This window comes from Urocitellus parryii, chromosome 9 (assembly GCF_045843805.1).
Source record: "Urocitellus parryii isolate mUroPar1 chromosome 9, mUroPar1.hap1, whole genome shotgun sequence".
NCBI lineage: Eukaryota > Metazoa > Chordata > Mammalia > Rodentia > Sciuridae > Urocitellus > Urocitellus parryii.
In genome coordinates this window covers 38,367,524-38,385,067 of record NC_135539.1, presented here as the reverse complement: position 1 = coordinate 38,385,067, position 17,544 = coordinate 38,367,524, and the positions used below count along the sequence as shown (strand labels likewise).

Genomic DNA, 17,544 nt, shown 5'->3' with positions numbered 1-17,544 from the left:
GGAATGAGCTCTGGGCAGAAGGCTAGGTAGCACAGAGAAGTGAGGGCAAAGGTCCCGGCATAGCTGGATGGGCCCTGAGGCCCAGTGGGTTCTAGGCAGGCCCCTCCACAGCTGAGGGATGGCCACCAAGGCTGCTCGAGGGCTGCCCAGCCAGCCATGGTACTACTTCTGAGCAGCACAAGCTGAGCAGTCTACCAGGGTTCCCAGGATAGCCCGGAGCTGACACTCAAACAGGCGCATATGTCTGCTCACAACCACAGCCTCGCCTGTGCACCCAGGCTGTGTGTAGGAAGACGTCAGTGTTGAGCTCATCTCACTGCTGCCCTGCTTAAGTGGGTGGGGTCCCATCTGCCAATAAGGGTTTTAAGAGTCAAAGGGACACAGAACACAAAAGTGCACCAAGCCTGCCTGTGTTTCTAAGCCTTCACACTGGGGTGGAGTTTATCCAAAACTTATCGCAAAAAATCAGCTGTTGGGTCCTGGAGCTCCAGGCCCAGCTCCAGGCCCAGCGGCTGGCTCTGCTGAGCACACGGGCTGATACGCAGCCTCTCCAGGGAGAAAATACAATTGAGTGGGCGGCTTCATAGCAAAGTTGCTGTTCCTTCCTCCTCCCCTGCAGGATGTTGCCTAACATTCTGGCTACCTCCAGCCTCCTGCGCCGATTCCCACCTGAGCGTCTGCCTTCCCCACTGCAACCTCAGCGCCCTGAGGAAGGACAGTGCAAGCTCCTGTGAAATCCCCAACACAACCTGCACTGGGGCCTTCAGCAAGCACCTGCTCAATGGATACATGGCAGCCACAGCTGGTCCCCTGGGCCACACACCTCCTCATAGCATTAACCAAGCAGAGGTAAGGGCCATATCCCCAGGGGGCATCACATCACCTCAGGGAAGCGACAGCAAAAGAAGGAGGTGGACCTCACTCACATGGGACATTCTTGGGAATGAACACAGTGTCCTTCTTTGTTGACTCAAAAGCAGTCATTTTCCAGGAATGAGGAGAACCAACACAGCCCACTTCTCCTCCTCCTCCTGAGCTACCCTCAGGAGCTCAAGCTGCACTGGCTAAAACAAACCCCCAAGGCCAGACACCTCCCAGAGAGTTCCACAGACTAGCCTCTGGCTGGGCAGGCCAGCTTTCGCCTGCTGGGTGGGCAACACACACTGATCAACATCTTAAAGGCATGTCAAGCTGAAAGGACCTCTGGAACTCAGGACAACCTCCAGAAGCGAGCTGGACAGTGGAGGGGAGTATCTAGAGACCCGGAGTATGTACTTACAACAGCACGCTCACTGTGGCGCCCAGAACACACTGCATTAGCAGGAACACCAGCTCAGATACAGATGACACTAGGCCCTATCAACTTTTCTCAGTCAGCATAGATGTACACACACATGCATGCACCCAGACACACATAGGCGCGCGCGCGCGCGCGCGCGCACACACACACACACACACACACACACACACACACACAGAAAAACGCATGCACACATGCCCACAGAGACAAGCACAAATGCAGACAGGTGTGCACACAACATGCACATGCAGAGATATGTACAGGCACAGACGCTCACACACACTGTTGCACAAACCCGCCCATGATGACTGCTACTAGCATGCATAAGATTATAAAAGCCTGGCCATCCCATGTTGCCAAGGCAACAGCAAGGCATGCACTTTCATCTGTTGCTGCTGAGGTGTTAACTGGCATGACCAGCTTCAGGGAACACAGGGATGTGTGCTGACTGCTTCTACGAGACTCCCTATGACCTGCCTCTTGGCAGTCACACCCCGGACGATCCCCTCCCCAGGAGTGAACTGCACCTGGCAAAATGCCACTAGAAAACAATTCGGCAAGGGGGATAGGACATCACTTCTGAGATTGGGACTTTTATCTTTGCATTCTCCCCTCTCCCCCTCTGATGAAGTCAGTTGCTAACTGGGAGCTCCCTAAGGAGAGGTCCATGTGGAAGAACTGAGGGCAGCCCTGGCCAAGGGCCAGCAAGGACCTGCAGCCCTCAGTATAATAACCTTACAGGAATCAGATCCTACCAGTACCCATAAAGAGGCTGAAAGCAGACCAACCCCAGTTGAGCGCTCCAACCAGCTCAGCCCTGGACAACCCTTGACTTCCTTTGTGAGTTGAAAGGCCTGGCTGAGACACATCCGGATTTCCATCTACGCATTTGTTCTTTTAGCCATTATATTCTGCGTTAGATAACTCAGTTGTTTTATGTAGTAGAGATGAAGATTCACAGCCCTAACACTATGATCCCACCCTAGGTATGTCCCTGAGAGGAGCCCATACACCTGTCTGATAGGATATACATGATCATTCTTCGCAGCATTATTTATAACTGCCAAAGATTAAAAATATTCAGATGAATAGAAAAACAGATAAACTATGGTATACTCACATACCAATAAAAATGAGTAATTCAGAGCTAGACACAACAGCATGCCTAATACAAAATGTAGCCAAAGCAGTAAAATACAAAAGAAAAAAATGCATAATACATCTACATTGCCAGGCAGGGTGGCACACACCTGTAATCCCAGCAGCTCGGGAGGCTGAGGCAGGAGGATGGCGAGTTCAAAGCCAGCCTCAGCAAAAGCGAGATGCTAAGCAATTCAGTGAGACCCTGTCTCTAAATAAAATACAAAATAGAGCTGGGGATGTGGCTCAGTGGTCATGTGCCCCTGAGTTCAATTTCCGGTACCAAAAACCAAAACAAAACATCTCCATCCACATAAAGCTCAAATACAAGCAAAGCCAAATGTATTTCTGGGATGCACGCGTTGGAAATAAACCCTGGGGAAAGCAAGGACATGGCCGGGAAGAGACAGCACAGCCTCCCGTCTCAGCCTGGGGGGCACTTCGTGGAAGTGGTACACACTCTTCTATTTGTGCATTTTACAGTAAAGCAGGGGGAGAAGGGAAGCCTATGTTATATCATGCCCGTCTGCAGCATAAATAAAGCCCTGCTGAATCACAACTGCTAAGTCAGAGCCATCTGGAGAAGAAAACCTCCCTGAAGCAGGTGAACTTGACTGAGGAAAGAGAGGCATGCGTAAACCAGTGAACGGCAAAAGTCATTTGCCAACAAAGGAAAAGGGGACGAGACCAGGCTCCTGGTGACCTCCCTTAACTCCACACCAGCCCATGCCTAGGGATATCAGGAGCCCTCAGCAACTTAGAGAGTGTGGCTGGCCCTGTGGCCGGTTCCTCCTCTAGTGTTACTCATACTCTACAGCCCCCCCCCCCACAGTCCCCTAGGAAGCCTCTACCACAGTGGCACCCAGGGACTGAGCCTTCCTACCAACATCCCTCAAAGACAGCTTAGCCCCCCAAATGTCGTGGGCTTCCCCCTCACCCTCCACTCCAAGGTAAATAATCTTCCCTTAAAACCCTTGAAGTTTAATCTACCTGTAATGGGTAACTCATAGCTGTAAAAGCAAATCAAGATAGTGAGTTTTCTACAACTAGTTTATCCCAAGGAGACCACCTGCCGCCCCCTGCAGACCATTACAGGGCAAGCTGTGCCGGCTACGAGGCTCCCAGCAGGAGGAGGTGCCCTGTGCCCGGCCCGCTCGGCCCTGTGCCAGGGAAGGCAACTTCCCTGGTCTGCCATCTTGAACACAGTTCTATCTTCCTAGAAACACAGTTCCATAATGCTGTGCAAGTCTCGTCACAGCTCTTTTTCAAACTGCTTGTCTGGATAAACTGACAGTGTGGGACTTGTGGCTGCACTTGTCTGGAGGAAGTGTTCAGGGACAGGAAGAAAGAAAATGCCAGATATTAGATCTCTTACCAAATACGCACTGCAGGGAAACTCAATTTAGAGATGCATGGAAACATCTCCAACCTCCCTCCCTAGTCACAAACCCACAGTCCCTCTTCAGACATGCTGGCGACATGGCACCAGAGGGAACCCGGACAGGAGCTGCCACATCCGGACCCAACAAGCAGCTCGAGGATGCAGAAGCACTCAAGGACAGCAGTGCTGGGCTTCAGAGGCAGGGACCTCACAGAGCAGGACACAGCCCGTTCAGGCCGGAAGAGCGCACAGCCACGACCAGGCAGAATCAGAGTACTGTGCGGGAGGACCAAGAGCACTGGACGTCTGCAGGGTCCACACATGCACACAGGCACATACATCTGCACGCACACCCAACATGTGTCACCCACAGGCCTGTTCTGGTCAACTTGGGACCTCCTTTCTGGGGGCTGGATGACACATCTTCCCAGGCAAAAAGGTATGAATACTACAGGCCACCGGAACAATGCTTCCATGGCTGCCAATGAGACTCATTCTAGAACTCCTTCCTAGTCCACAGGCACGGTGCTCTGTGAACCTAGCCCACTTAAGTTCACCTTCACACAGCCGAGCCTCCATGAATCAGTCACTTAGGATGAAGAGAACTGCACTGAACTGCAGGCAAAGGAAAGGGGTCACATTGGGCCCACGCGGGAACTTTATCCCTGTGCTAAAGACTTCTGTCAGGTGCAGTTATGAAAAGAGCCACACACAGAAGGCACAACTCACCGTACTGATTTAAAGAATCAGGCGCCATCAGTGCAGTGGAGGCTGGAACGGCACACTGTAGTCTAGGGTCTCTGTGGTGAACAGGCTGTCATCATAAACACTCCTTTACTTCCACTCCAACTACCAAAGGTCACTGTGTTGCTAGACAGCTGCAGGTAGGACAGCTGACAAAGCCTGGCTTCCTGGTACGGAACCCAAGAGGCAAGAAATTCAGACCACATCTTCACCTGGGACCCACTGTATGCAAGTGCTGTGTTCTGCCTCCCACACGCTCTGCCTCATGGGATCTGCCTGATACTGACACGGGCCTGCAGCTGTCCCCACTTTACAGGAGGGACACAGAAGTGAAGGGGATTGCCCCCACCTGCAAACAGCATGAGAGTAGGCTCCGATGGGCTCTAGGTGGTGGCAGAACAGTCCGAGGGAAGGAGCAGGCCCCTGCAAAGCCATGGTGCAGCGAAGCCCTGACCCTGAACTTTAAGTTAAACTTCTGCCCTACTGAAAGCACCATGTTTTGAGTATCAGTGTCACCTGATGACCAACCCCACCTAGCATCTGCCCTGGCTATAGATACAGCACCCAAAGGTTGGCGGAACAGCCTCTGCTCACACACTCGGGCAGATTAGGTGGGCCACAGGGCCTAACTCAGGGGACTGCTATACTGACCTGAGCATGGGCAGGGCTGTTAGGCCCACAACAGGCCTGGGGAGGCAGGTACAGCACTAGTGGGCCAAACCTGACTGTCAGCACCAAGGCCAGGCCTCAGCTTCGAACCTCATTTACCAACCTTTAAAAATACTGATGCACACAAAAGAAAGCTCATTAGCCAGAGAAGCTGATGGCCTCCAAGGGCTCACATATATTCTAATACTGCATCTCCCCAATGGCATTCAGATGGCACTGGGGCAAAGGGAAGCACCGTCCTTCTCCCAGTCGGTACAAGTGTGCTCCCGCAGACACTGTGAAGCTGCCCTGACCAGTGCAAGGTTCCGGGAGCAGCCAGTCAATCCAGACCCTGCCCATGCTCCTAACAGCAGGAGATGCAAGCTCTGTGCCTGGGAAAATGTCTTCAAAGCGACAACTGTTTTCCCAGCTGCGAACACTCCACCCTGGGAAATCTTTCCATGCCATTACAAGAATAATTTTGAAATGATTGTGCAAATATGCAGCCTAATCCATCCATTCTGGTATTTTAGATCCAAACTTAAGAATGTCCTTGAGCACACTGTCTAATCAGCCAGTGGCTAATACAACTCCTATCATGAAGTGAGCTTCCCTGAACAAATGTGGCGTCAGCACACCTCACCAAGACCAGCAAACTCAGGCTTCCCCTGAGCAGTCAGGAAATGAAAACAATGTCTGTCAGCAAAGACAAGACCAAAACGGGAAGCTCACCCGTGTGCGTTTTCCATTTTATTAATACGTACAATCTATGGAAGAAAAATGTTCAACAGTCATAATAAAGGAAAAAGAATCACAGCACGTTTTCCCAGGGCAAAATTACTTGGGAAGGAACATGTACATATCACAAATGAGCTCTCGAATCCCAGGAACAAAATGCTGCTTAAGTTAAAATATCAAATTTATACCATGATCTCCAATTTCAAGGCTATGACTACACGGCATGCCCCATCAAGAGCCAAAAAGATGGGTTGGGGTGGTGGCTCAGTGGTAGAGCGCCTGCCTAGCATGTGTGAGGCACTGGGTTCAATTCTCAGTACCACATAAATCAGTAAATAGATAAATAAATGTGTCCATCTATGTCTAAAAATATTTTATAAAAAGGAGCCAAAAAGAGGAAAGGCAGACCATGGAAATGGATATTGGTCAGGAGACCCTGGTGAGGTCCATTCTGCCAGATGTGGACAGGCTTCCCAACACCCAGGCTGAGGACCCCAGCCCTGGCCACCAAAGTGGCCACAGGATCAGGAAACCACAAGCCTGGGACATCATAGGACAGAGTGTTAGCCCACGTGGCCTGATAGCACTTTGGCTATTCAAATCACGGATCAGCCTTAGATATAGAAAGGTAAAACCGCAAGAATCTGTTCGCCAGTCACTAGCATGACACGTGACAAGGCCCTGTGTAGAACCTGAAGGCCAGACACACTATAAAAATGCGAAGGAAAAAGTTACAAACATGCTAACATGTATCAAACATTTTTTTCTCTAAGCTTATTCATGTTTTTTTAATTTCTACAAAGAGTATTTTTTTAAGCGGGGGCGGCTTTGTTTAAAAAAATTACATTAAAAATGGGCTGGGGATGTGGCTCAACTGGTAGCGCACTCGCCTGGAGTGCGTGCGGCCCGGGTTCGATCCTCAGCACCACATACCAATAAAGATGTTGTGTCCGCCGAGAACTAAAAAATAAATATGAAATTCTATAAAAAAAAATAAATAAAAAATAAAAATAAATAAAAATAAAAAAATTACATTAAAAATGAGGTTAAGCAGGTTACGATGCCTTGCACGTTCTGCGTTACTCCAGAGGCAAAGATGGAAGCATCACTTGAGTCAAATTCAAGGTCAGCCTGGGCAACACAAAGAGACCCGACCTCAAGAAAAGAAAGACGTTAAAAACAAACACCTATAAAATGAATCCATGTTGAGTTTAAGTGTGTCAGGAAGATGTATCTACATAAAAGGAAAAGGGGGACGGAGCCGAGCATTGAGAGGCAGACTGGGGATATGTTGTCCTTTCTAACTCTTTCTTTAAAAATTACTTTGATGTTGTTTATTCAGTAAACAGGAGGAGCAAAGCACTTCCAGGCATGTGCAATGCGTACTTTATTTGAAACAGTGTTCCACCATCCCTGGATGTGACTGGCGCTGCCACCTCCAGTCAGAGTGGCTGAGACCCTCATTCCTGCTTCAAAGGGGTGCCTGCTCCAGGGGGCCATATCCAGACCACGGGCCAGAACAAAACCCCCAAAATGAGTCTGTCCAGAACTATTCTGGAGTGTTCACTGTGCTCCAGGAACCACACAGGGGTTGGGACTGAGTGATGGTCAGTGAGAATAATGTGGCAGGAAGTGAAGGAGAGCAGGTGTGGGAGATGCGGGCAGGGCCAGCCCTGGGCTGTGTGGGTGCAGCAGAGAGTGGCGGTGAGATTCCCAGCTCCTAGTGCGCGGTCTATGGCTTGCAGAAGGGTGCTCAGCCACTGTAAGCAACACCGGAAGAAGGCTGGGGGAACAAGTACGGTCTGTGTAAAGACGAGGGAGCTGATGTGGTCAGGTTTAGGATGAGGCAGGAAAGACAAGGCTTACGAGGCATGGGTACAGTGAAAACAGGAATTAGAGTGGACTCCTCTCCTGGGAGGGACCCAAGATTCTGTCCCCAGCTCCACATGGTCAACTGATGCAGGATCCAAATTAGCAGTAATCCCTCCCTTCATCCAGCTTCTCCAGCGGGGAAGGGTGGCTGTCCCAAGGGAGCAAATAATAAAGAGAAAGCCAACCATCACGTGTGCCCGGGAGAGCAGACGGAGGAAAAGCAGATGCCTGCCACCTGGGAGGGCGAATCTGAGTTGGAACTGAACTGAGTGAGAAGTGCACCCCACTGCCCACTCCGGGCCAGTCCCCCACCTGTGCATGTGAGCTCTGCCCAGAAGGGAGTTGGGAGGTTCTGGGCAGTTCTGGGGAGGGAGCTCCAACCACTCTCCATCCCTGGGCTTTGAAGAGACTAGCTGGGGAAAGAGCCAAGGACAGAGCAGAGAAGGCCCATGTCCATTGAGAATAGGGTACATCCACCCAGAAAAAGGACAGTTTACTCTGGTTCTGCAACTTCATTTCTTCTACCATCATTCTGGTGGCAACTCAGCAGCCTGCTAGGAAAGGGAAGGAGCCCAGCAGTGGTCTCTCACAGGCACATGGCATTTCATGGGTCATGAAACACAGTGCCATCCACAGAGAGCAAAGAAATTGACTTCTCCAAGAGCCGAACACAAGGCACCAGGGACTTTGCAGAGCTCTATTCCCTCAGTCCAGCCCAGGGAAGCTGGGGGCTGCACCCAGCTCAGCTGTTCTCCCTGAACTGCTGCAACTGCCCATAAACCAGAAGGCACTTGGAAAACTCAGAATGAAGGGGACGGAGCCCCTGGAAGGGCCTTTAAGCTCTTAAACAATCTGATGAAAACTAGGTGCTCTCCCCACAAATGCACTAATATGACACTTTGTTGGCAGCTTCCTCCTTGGACTCCAGGAGTGGCAAAAAGGGAAGACCTTTCTTCTGCCAAAGCCTGTGTGTCCTTGCATCAGGCCCTGGGGGCTGAGGTGAGCAGCTGCCCTGCAGGAGGCTCCCCACCACCTCACCACTGGTAAAAGACCCAGATGCCAGGTGTAAGGAACATGCTCAATTCCTGGCCTTCTGTATTTCCATAATGGGCTCTATATAATTCTCATGGGGAAAAAAAGCAGAGATTTTATTTTGTTTTTTTAATCTTCTTTTACCTTGGTTCAGTTTTCCACTAAGAAAAAGAACATGAGAAACACAGCCGTAGTTCAAAACTTCCAGACACTGGGAAAGGTCTGGAAACTGCTCTCATCATTGAAATGGTCTTTCTCCCACCACATCCATTTCCACGGAGGTCAGATAAGCACCATCTCACCTTTCATGACTGGTGGAAATGCCTCATAGAAGCCAATGCGCCCCCACACTGGGCATCCCCTTTCTAAGGAAGCGGGCCTCCTTCCCTGCCCCTGCCACCCCTTTTATTTGGAAGCAGCATCCTGCTCCAGAGCACGGTGGCCCAGGTGGGTCCACAAGACCCATCACTGCTGAGTCGCGGGTAGCTGGCCCCCTCACATGCCCTCCCAGCTGGTCAGCCTCTCCTTCTTGGCAGCTCCTAGAAGTTTCACTCTTTCTTTTTGATGCTCTGCTCCTTCATTCTGTGTGTCTATGTGTGACTTTGTTTTATTTATTCTGTCTGGAACTGGATCTTTCTTTGACAGTCTTTCATCAACTTCCCACATCTCAGGAAGGAAGTTTTTCTTGAGACACTATCCTGCTTGCATTCTCTCCATTCTGTCCTACTGAATGTTACATCTTTTATTCCAATTTTCATCTCTCCTACCTTCTCTTTCACAATCTCTATCTCTTCCTTACAGATGCCTTCCAACTTCTGATGCTCTCTTTAGCCACGTCTAGTCTGCTATACTCTACTTGGTTTCCGTAACTGCACGTTACTTTCAGGATTTCACTTTAAGTCCTTTTCAATTCTACCTAAGCACTGCTCATTGAGGGCTTTCCTTTAGTTCTCCCAGTATTTTAAACATATTTAAAGTTTCTCGGATGCTCTGACTTGCAGAACTCTGTCATCCACTTTACCTGAGGGCTTTCATGACTGCTCTCTTCCTGCCATGGACTGTGCTTTGTTGCAGTGGAAAATTCTTGAAGTGCGACTCTCCAAGTGATCCTGGTCCCAGCAGGCTGGCCATCATGAGCCTAAACATCCCCGGAAATCCAGCCTACACATATGGCTCTGCGGCCTGGCCTGTTGGTTTCCACAAAGGATGTTTCTAGCTCATCTCTTACACATTACATCGGAACACACTGGACCCCCAGTTCAGGACCAATCCTATGACAACCTCGCCTAGAATGAGCATGGTTTCCAGGTGTAAGAACTGAGAGGTATGAGCGACTGCCATAGTCACCATGCTGCAATCTCCAGAGCCTTAGTAGAGTCAAGTAGAGGCTGCTGGCCTCTCTTAGACCAGGCTCTAAATCAGAATTAGCTTCTTGATCCCATTCAAGTTGCACATTTGCACTGAGTTCCGACTTTTGGTGGAGATGCTAGCAAAGTCACCTCTGTCTTCCAGGCAGCTGCTTGCCTCTGTGGCTTCCTGTGAGGGAACTCCCCAAGTGCCTGAGGATGTGCCTCAGCATACATGGCTCCACAGCATGACAGGGCAAAGCGAGTCACAGGAAAACAACACAACAGGGCAAGTGCCCGACACCCCTCCCGGCTCCTCTGACCACAGTGACACGAACCCGCCACAAGGCCAAGGGGGCAGGCAAAAATCCTAGGAAACAAAGAAAGCTCAAGCACTGAGCCAAACACTCTGCCTGTGAAGGACTTCCGCTGAGAAGCAGCACTGGATGGACTTCCCACACAGGAGTGCCTGCCCTCCAGCTCCAACACTTTCGAAGACACTAGAAATTTAAGAACCCACAGCACCATGAAGAGTGAGCCAGAGCTGTCCCCACCAGGAGGAGGACAGGAACCTGGCCCAGGGGTGAGCGATTGCCTGGCCGGCAAGGAGAAACTTCCCACTACAAGGGATGGAAAGGACTCTGGTATTCAGGGTGTGGCTTATAAAGGACAGATGGGCCTTAAAGCAGCAGGAATGGTCCCTCGCCTGTGTGCCTTGCTGGGCTCAATATCCAAGGCTAACAGCCAGAGGCAGCCCTTCACAGGGAAGGCGTGGTTTCCTAGGCAGCCAAGAATTCTCTGAGTCCCCCAACTGACTCCCAAAAGGGAAAGAGGGACAGGCCTAGCATCTCCACCAGGTGTGGGACAGGCCTGCAGTGGGCTACTCCTGGGAGGGGGCAGTCTCTGCACATCGACCAGGAGCAGGCACAGGGCGCTATGGGCAGGGCAAAAGCCATGAATAAAAGTAACTCAACTGGACAAACATGTGAAACGCACCAGACAACTAGATCCCTGAGCATAAAAAGGATGTTTTCAAACATGGAAGGAATGAGCTTTACAGTAGAACTTTAAAAAAATAAATAAATAAAAAACTATAGGCAACTCGCAAAAGAAAAACAAATGACCAATATGAATATGGAAAATGTCCACTCATGGAAGTAATCAAAGAAACCCAAATGAAAACAATCGCTTTGCTGCTGTCACTCTGGGAAACAAGAAAAACCTCTCTCTATGCTGCCTGGGGTTGGACTGGGGTGTGGGGGGGTGCCTAATGAGCACTCTCATACGTCGACTGAAACAGTGCTGAGCAGGACACGCTCCAGACACTCACCACCGCACTACCTGGGCCAGAAGCTGGGCACTTACATGCCCACTGTAAAAATTCTGAGAAGGACACGCTCCAGGATGTTCATCACAGCACTACCTCAGGGCGGAACCAGTCTTTCTGGTTTCTCCTGCACACTTTTATTTTCTAATTTTTTTAACATTGATCATGTATAACTCAGGAAAAACAACAACCATTACTTTCTAAAATTACATTTTGCTGAGTTATTTTCTGTTGGCCAAAGGGAAGCAAAGCTCACAAGCGTCTCCTCAGCTGACCGCAGCAGCAGTTCAAGAGCAGATATCACCGGGGCGCAGCTGGACTCTGGGGGTGAGGGAAGTGGATCCTGTTTTCTTTGGCCCAGAAGGAGAACTGCCAGATTTCCATGGCAGCAAGGAAAGCTGTCCGGCCTCCAGGTCTTCTGCAGTTCTTCAGACCTGACCAACAGACTGAGAAAACACATCTCAGAGACTGAGAGGTGCACCTGTGTGTGCAGAAGTCAAAGCACGAGGGAGAGCTGGCCTAACAGACCCCAGGGCCACCTCCACCAGACACTCTGAATGGTGCCTCATGCACGGGACAGCCACCGCTGAAAAGCTTCTAGAGAGAAGCAGGATGTCACATGCAGGCAGGGTGGACAGGCCACCCACGAACAAAGCAGGAGGCCTCAACGTGAAGCCAGGAAAATCCTCCCTACCAGGCCATCAGCAGTTTCTAGAATTGATAAAGCCAATAGCATGTGTCACCAAACCCGAGAAAAGCAAAGAGTCCTCATTCTGCCTCCACTGACTCCCTGGACAGTCAGCTGTCCTCTCACAAATGCGAGCACCATGGCGAGAATGGCTAAAACCCAAACACGGAGACACAAGCAAGGGCAGAGAAACTCCTCTCTGTTCAGACGGGGGATGCAAAACAGAACAGCTGCTCTAGAACAGAGACTGGCAGTTTCTTAAAAAATTAAACAGGCTTGTACAATATGATCCAGCAATTACAGCCTTGGGCTTGTGCCCCAGAGAATTTAAAACATGATCGTGAATATTTATAGCAGCTCTATTCTCAAAAGCAAAAATCTAGACTAACCCAAATGTCCTTCCCTCAGTGGGTGAGTAAAGGGCTTTCGAGGGATCTAGTTTTGCATCTTGACTGTAGTAGTCATAGAAATTCACACCTGTGATACCACTGCGCAATCGCACATGCGCACACACAGATGTCAGAGTAAACTCTGCAGGCTGTACTGCTGTGTCCTGGCTTTGACACCATGGTGGATGACACGAGGAATTAATTATCACTGGAGGAACCTCAAGTACAGGAAGAACCTCCCAATGCGTTGTTTTGCAACTTACTACGAATCTACAAGTATTTTAAAAATGCATTTCTTTCAGGGAAGATAAAGGTGAACCCCAGTAGCACGATCCTGACGCTCCCACATTGATTGTGCATAGGCTGCTGTTCCTGCTCCACTAGGCAGGAGCTTCCCGGGGGGTGTGGTGTCCCCTCCTTCTGCAGGCATAGGTGTCTGGAAGGTATTTGGGAAAAGGAGCTGGTGAGCCAGCCACTTCTATCGTGCTGGAGATTCTATTTGTGCCGACAGAGCGCCACACCCCTGAGGGCGCAGGATAGATGGAATGAAAGCAGGAAGGAGCCCAGAGGCTGCCTCCTTCACCTCCAGGGCCACAGGAACCTTCCCTGCATCCCTAGAAACAGCCCTCCTGTCCACACACGGGGGAGTGCATTACTCCTGAGCTAGGTTGGGCTGTCCCAGAGATGCCTCATCTCAAGTCCTGTCGCTTCTGCTCCCAAGTGCCAGTCCTGACTCATCCTGAGAAGGGACAGTCCTCCAAGATGGCTGTAGGACACATGGCACAGCCACCACTATCCGCTAGTCTGCTCTTCTCTCGGTGGCTCAGGGACATGGAGGCTGAGTTGCCAGGGCAAACCAGCATGAGTTCTCATCCTCCAGTGCCAGCAGCCTTTAGACCTCAACAAGGTTCCTCTGGGACCTGGGCAGGGTTCCTTTTTTTCCCAGGTAAGTGTCTGCTTAACCCAGTGAACTGCCACCACATCAGTCAGCAGCCTCCCCAAGAGAACAGAAAAGGGGAGGCTGAGAGGGTAGGGACATCTGACCCTGGCCCATCTCCTGGGAGAGAATGGAGGGATGTCCAATCTCGGGAGTAGGGGGAACACACAGTGGCACCAAGTTCTTGGTGCTCAACCTCCCATCCTTGTGCATGTGATGCTGTTGAAAGCAGATGTCTCTGCTGCCCACAAATGCCATGTTTGAGCCCACTCGGCCCTCCCTGGAGTGGTACCCATGGCAACCTTTCCTGCTACAGCCATGACACACAGCCCTCATTACTTCCCATAACAAGCCCAGAGTTCTGTCAACCTTCCCAGGGAGCACAGCCAGATTGTCAGAGCCACCAGCCCACATTAGGGCCTTGCCCCCTTTCCTCAAAGTGCAGTCTCTGGCTTTCCACACTGGAGAGACTCAGAACTCTAAAAGATCCGGCACCTGGAGAGCTAGAGCCCTCGGGGAGAGCCCCTGCACACGGGCAGGAACCCAGGCTGAGGGTGGAGGCTGGGTAAGGCTGGACACCAAAGTCTTCGTTTCTGGCTTTGGTAGGCCAGAAGACTGGACAAGGGAACGGCAAGTCCCACCTGACAGCCTACTGTGGCAGACACACTCCCAAATGGTCACGGCCACCCAATCGTTTGCACATTTAGGTTGCTTTTGAGCACCGTGGCAGAGCTAAGGGCCTAAAAGATTTCCTAGATGGCCCTGTATAGAAATAAGAGATCTCGATTGGACTTCACTCTTAGTGGGCAGGACTAGTTACCAAAAATGTGACCGAGACAGAAAAGCCGATCACTTCACAAAGCATCAGAGCTGACAAAGAATGAGGACTGCCAGGCCCTGCTAGGGGCAGGCTGGACTCAGAAATATGGGCAAGGGGACCCAAGCCCAAGGTCCCCACGTGGAATGTCTGCCAGGAGAGCTGCCCCTCCAAGCAGGGCCCACCATGTCCCTGCAGCCCCCAGCAACCCCAGCAACCAGGCCAGCTCCACCCCCAGTGCAAGGCTCTCCCTGCATGGAACACCTAGAGTGTCTCTGTTTTCACACACGCTGCATGTAATACACAAAAGCATACCAAGAAGAGTTAAAAGCTGAGGCTTTGGAAGAAATAGTTTAAAGTCTCTTGTTTCTTCAAAAATGCTCATCCTCTGAGGCACAGATCCAAAAAGATGTGTCTGACTTTACCATAAATGTCTGCTGGGTTCTCAGGAAGAGCGCTTGGGGGTGTGTTTTGGGGGGGGGGGGGCACACAGTTTATTTTTAATCACGTTTGGATGTTGATTTACACCAAGTGCTTTCCAGTCACACACTGAGAAGGGGAACTGCCCCGATGCAGTCACTCTGAGCCTTACAGGAACCTAAAATCCATCAATATCCATCAAGCGTTAGCTCACCTTCATGTGGCAATCCAAGCTGTCGGCTGTTGAATGCATCAAGAAGAAACTGGGGAAACCCACTAATGACCTTCCAGGTCAGAACAAATCCATGGCCGGGTTTTCTCATACTTCGTGAGACTATCCCTCTCCAGTGACTGACGGGGCTGCAGACCCAGACAATGAGTGACACCGAAAGTAGCACAACTCTGCTTGGCATCAGCAGAACCTCACAGAGCTGCAGTTTTGCTAAAAGTTTTATTACCAGAGCCAGTGTCACTATAAACAGTCATCCTAAAGCTCCCTAATGCCAACCCAACACCCCACAATAACAAGCTTGCTGTATTTACCATCCTTCAAAACAAAAGAACTCTTTAAGCAAGTAATTGAAAGCCACTGGGGGAGAAAAAGCAATTAACAGTTGCATAACTGATTACATATAAAAACATAAGTTAATGCAATATCAAATAATTACGCCATTTCTAGCAGCATAAAAGCCCAATTTTTAACACACTTTTGCTGAACAAGCTAAAATGTCCTAACTTGATCCGGGTGAACTACTGCTAAGTGTTGCCACTGGAGAAGAGTCAGGCTACGGGGCCAACATGGAGAATGTGAAAAAATAGGAAGAAGAGAAATGAAAAGGTTGCTCAGGCCACAAAGAGGGTTTCAGAAAGGTGTTGGTCAGAAAGACTCTGCCCCAGAGGAGGACATACAGTGTGCACTGTGCTGGAACTGGCAGGAAGGACGGGACTCGAAGCCAAACCCCCAGAGTCCTCTGCTGTGGGCAACAGCAGCACTGCAGCTCCTTACAGAGCAGGCTTCACCATCACGGGTCTTTGATCTCGATGTACAAAAAGCAGACAAAAGAAACCTGTGCTGTGCTCCCTATAGATACTGTCAATGTCACCTTTCTCCCTTCTATCCTGTCATCAAGAGCCAGAGGACAACATAAATGCTTCTTTCAGAATGCAACTAAACCAAAACAAGAAATCCAGCATACGATCTGGCTTGTCCAGCATTAGTTGCAACCCCAGGTCAAGGACACCCAGAAATAGCCAAGGAGCTCAGCTTAGGAAAGGGAGTCACACCAGCAAGTCAGGGATTTGCGGCTCCACTCTGCAACATTGGCCCCCTGGCAATGGTTTTGTAGATGTGTCATCAAAGTACAAGCAACAAAAGAAAAAAACAGACTACATGCCATGAAAATCAAAAACTTTGGTGCTTGAAACAGTATCAGCAAGAAAGTGAAAAGACAACCCACAGAACAGGAGAAAACGTTTACAGGTCTTCTATCTGCAAAAGGATCTTGTTTATTTAGGTACTGGAGCTGTAACCCAGTGGCACTTCTATTTTGAGACAGGGTCTCACTAAGTTGCTGAGGCAGGCCTCAAATCTCTGATCTTCCTGCCTCAGCCTCCCAAGTTGCTGGAGTGTGCCGTGCCAGGCTGAATCTCTAGAATTTATAAAGAACACTCACAACTCCATAATAGAGACAGATCAAAACATTAAAATGGGCAAAGAAAATATTCATTTCTTCAAACGACCAAAGAGCACATGAAAATAATGCTCAACACATTGGCCACTGGGGAAATGTGAATCAGAGCCACGCGAGACCAACCACATACCTTTCTAGGAAGGCTACGATGAGGCTGGGCAACAGCACTGCTGCTGAGGACCAGAGAAGTGTGAGCCAGCGTCCTCAGTGGTGCGGGGAGTGTGAAATCAGGCAGCTGCCTGGAAAACACTTTGGCAGTTCCTCAAAAAGTTAAATGTAGAACTTGCATATGATCTGGCAGATTATACTCCTAGGAATACAGCCAGAGGAACCAAAGCAGGAATCTAAGGGAAAACTGAAACCCAAATGTTCTTAGGAACACTATTTATAAAAACCTAGAGGTAGGAACCCCCCAAAGACCCACCAGATAGAAGGTGGATACTCAAAGAAAGAGATCAGTACAATAAGGGGGAGAGCCAGAGCCCAGGGCAGGGGCTCACCCACTTGACCACCACAGCCTCCCTGCTAAATCAGACCCTTTCAGATTCTAGGGATTTAGTCCATTCAACAGCCCCTGACGAGTTAAACCATCAATAATCTCCATCCTAATTTTTAGAAATATAAACCAATTCTCAGCCAGGCACGATGGCGCATGCCTATAATCCCAGCAGCTCAAGAGGCTGAGGCAGGAGGATCGTGAGTCCAAAGCCAGCCTCAGGAACTTAGCGAGGTCCTAAGCAACTCAGTGAGACCCTGTCTCTAAATAAAATACAAAATAGGCTCAGTGGTCACGTGCCCCTGAGTTCAATCCTGGGTACTCCCCGCCCCCACCGCCGCTGCACACACAAAAAGAACTATAAACCAAATCTCTTGGTGACCAGAACTTTAAAAAATGGAATTACCACAAAAAGGATACATGACTACTTCCTTTAGAAAACATCTCGTTAAGTAAACAGTTTGGATGAAAGATTCACAACATATATATAAGCAGAAAGAGAAAAAGGCTCACAACAAAGAGAAGCTTTAAGAAAGATCTTCCAAATGAACAATAAAAAGACAAAGAACCCAGGGAGC

The 17,544-nt window shown here is 49.8% G+C and overlaps 1 protein-coding gene across 9 annotated transcripts in view; it reads right to left on the bottom strand.

Annotated features, from left to right (window-relative positions):
• Chlsn (cholesin) overlaps positions 1-17,544 on the bottom strand; it is a 123,691-nt gene that overhangs the window by 89,797 nt on the left and 16,350 nt on the right. The window contains exon 1 of one of the 9 annotated variants that reach the window (XM_077802420.1): positions 16,601-16,646. The exons of the other annotated variants lie outside the window; for them this stretch is intronic. The gene's annotated coding sequence lies outside the window, so the exon portion shown is untranslated. Of the gene's footprint in view, positions 1-16,600; positions 16,647-17,544 lie in introns of those variants that run through there. 9 annotated transcript variants of the gene reach the window in all.